General features: G+C 48.6%; 1 pseudogene; it reads right to left on the reverse strand.

Moving 5' to 3' along the window:
- On the reverse strand, nucleotides 1-1,233 carry LOC144105146 (uncharacterized; annotated as a pseudogene).
- Between the last annotated feature and the right edge of the window lie 1,912 nt (nucleotides 1,234-3,145).

A 3,145-nucleotide genomic window follows, 5' to 3' on the forward strand; every position in this document is an offset into this window, starting at 1 on the left:
TTACTCATGCTGGTTCTTAACTACAGGAGTTTGAAGGTTGACGAGTGCACTACATACAATGATGATTTTATCAATGGTTGCTTGATCACCATCTCTCTTCACAAAGCTTATTGGAAGTACTGTCTGGAAGACTCTGAAGACTTTCAGCCGCTGTATGACCCGTTCCACATGCATTCGTACACTGGAAAGCTTTCTCGATGCACTAACTTCAGCCCCTGGTAGCTGTGTCCTTCGCTTAGTCAGGGAAGGCATCAGAATTGCGGCACCACGTGCAGCAAACATTTCTTCACATCGGAACCCCCTGTCTACTAAAAACAAGTCTCCTTCTTCGACCTTGTTAAGAAGTCCACTTTTCAATGTCAACTCTTTGTCAGAAACTCTACCTACCCATGCTCTCGAAACAAAAGATATGGCTCCTGAAGGTTGGATAGCGACAAGCACTTTCACAGTGTTGTGGTGCTTATAGTTCGAATAAGTCTTGCTTCTGGCATCCATGTATGTGGGCCTCTGAATAAACAACTCTGTGCAATCAATTATCTCTCTCAGGTGATCAAATAATTTGTCTTTGAACGCTTTGGGCCGGTGTGATTCAACTGCACGTCGAGATGGCCAAATAACAAATTTATGCATGTTTGTTGCCAGCACATCGATCCATAAGTGAAAAATGACACTTACACTGCTGATAGAAATTCCAAACCGAGAAGACAGGTCTTTAGTCACAAGACCGAGCCGTAGACGCATCAGCACAAGAATCAGCTGCTGTTCGGCATCAAGGGAAATCCTGTGGGTTGGCGCTCAGACGGACAGCGCCAGCTGAAGCAATGTTTTCAACATCTCTATTGAAACAAGGCCTGTATGAAATTTCACATTCTCATCCGACTGCATGACTAAATCCCTTGTCATATTCGAAATGTTTGGCTTTCCATGGCTTTCCAGTTCAGAAATTTTTTGTTTGGCTGTTCCAACTTCCAGCTCTAAAGAGGCTATCCGGTCCTTAAGGGACCTGTTTTCATCGACGAGATATGCAATGTCCTGAATGGAGAATGCTGTCTCGGTATCGGTGTCGCATGTTCTGTGAGCAGTGTCCTCATCCGTGACTGCTTCACTTGCAGCGATGGAGAGGCCAGGATCAGCTGCTGCAGACACAGCTGCCTTTAAATCCCGCTTCTTTTGAGCACGCTCGTATCTTGCCAGCTTCTGCTGCGAATTACTTTGCACTTGGTACGGAAACATCGTTGGAATGTAGTCCGGATGGTTCGGGTCACACGAAGGATTGCCTAAAAAAAAATTGGACGAAACATGCCCAAGCATGATGTGCACTCTAAGACAAAAACGCGGACAAGGGGCGCTGGTACAGTCTCGGTCTGCTAGTCCATGCACAGCGATCCTTGTTCTGAAAAACAAACTGCGCACAACGAAGGCTCTGCTCGAGGTTCCATTGAGCTACAGCTAAAACTTGCAGGGAGCGGGTCGCACCATTCGTAATCTTTCACAAGGTACCCTCCTTGGCGTGGAGACAAAATCGCAAAAAAGTAATAAAACTTCGCTCGGCGTTAGCACAGAAGTGACTTATCATACGCTGCCTTCAATTAACTGGCAAGTGCTGCATGCTTTTGCAGGTGGTCGCGTACGCGTGTGGGCGGAAGCTAATCACGCGCTGGTCGAAATTCCCGGAGACCACCACTACGATGTCTCTCACAGCCGCAGTCGCTTTTGGACGTTAAACCCCGCAAACCAAACCTAATCACGCGCACCGGCACATTTCATTTCGGCTGCATTGGCGTGGCCATTGCATGCGCAGCAAGAAGTCACTCGAACGCCACACACACTCGCCAATAGTTACAGGCTCGCTCAAGCAGCGAAAATTTTACAGCTGTAGAATTACCTTTTAGAACGGTGTCATAAGTCCAAAAAGATACTTGCCTTGAACGAAGTGCGCCGAATAAATCTGCGAGCTTTTTGTAGGCTGCCATTTGTCCCGTCTAACCGCAGCGATCCAGGCCTCCCTTCGTTCGTCTTCTACAGGGAACCTGTACGTTCGTATTTCGGAAAGAAGATTTGTTCCGGACCGTAAACTGCAGCCTGGCACAGCACAGCAACTTCCACGTCGTGTCCGCTTCACGGGAGATAATTTCTTGGTAGAAAACATCGCGTGGCGAAGAGCGAACACAGCACGCACGGAAGCATTCAAAACAAGGCGAGACCGGAAGTTTTCTAGGGGAGCATCCGGTTTGAGGCGCGCTGGCGCACTCTGGCGGCACGGGGCCGTGAAAACCGTCTATATGTTTCGCGACACGGCCGCCAGGGGATGGGCGCATGCGCAGTCGCGTCGTGAAAAAGGCGCATTGTCTAGTGACCTTGCTCTTCGATTTGAGAGGAACCGATGCGCTTTCCAGCAAGGGCTGGCACTTGTGCCTAGCGCAATATGCTGCAAGGTTGCCAGGTGCAGTGACGAGAGAATGGTTGTAGTTGTGCTCGCGCAACCTCTCATTCACACTCCTTTCCGTCTGGCCAGCGTAGGCCGTGCCGCAGGACGGTGGAATTTCGTAGACAGCTCCTTCCACGCATTATCTAAGCACATTCTTGTGCCGAATACCGCAAGACCACTCATAGTGCGCATCTTTTCTGCCAGCGTTTACTTTTGCGCAGATGGTTTTTAAGTTTTGGAGGAGCAGGAAATACGACGGGCACATCATGCCTTTCAGCCACTTTTTTCAGTCTGTGCGATAAGGCATGCACATAGGGCAACACAACGGGTATTTTGTCTCTTTCTTTTGCACTTGTTCGTTTCCCCTTGAGGATTGTCTTCATCACTTTTTTCCTCAACTGATACGCATAGCGGGTACTGGAGTAACCAGCCGCCTTTACTCTTTCGACCTGGAAGTTGATGCTGTCATGCAGTTTGTGATGGCAGGATTTTGTAGCGCATGCTGGAAGCAGGCATCCAAAATATTGCGCTTTATTAGCTTGGAATGCGCCGAGACTTGCTTTGTACTGCCAGCACACGTGGGGACCAATTTCAATGGCTATGTCCAGAAAATTACTAGAGCGGGTTTCATCAGGGATTGGAGTCCTAGGTGGGCATCATGAAATTCAACTAGCGTTCTTTCCACCACATAATATTTTGCTCACCCTGCTTGTGCAC

The sequence above is a fragment of the Amblyomma americanum genome, chromosome 9, assembly GCF_052857255.1.
Source record: "Amblyomma americanum isolate KBUSLIRL-KWMA chromosome 9, ASM5285725v1, whole genome shotgun sequence".
NCBI classification, from domain to species: domain Eukaryota; kingdom Metazoa; phylum Arthropoda; class Arachnida; order Ixodida; family Ixodidae; genus Amblyomma; species Amblyomma americanum.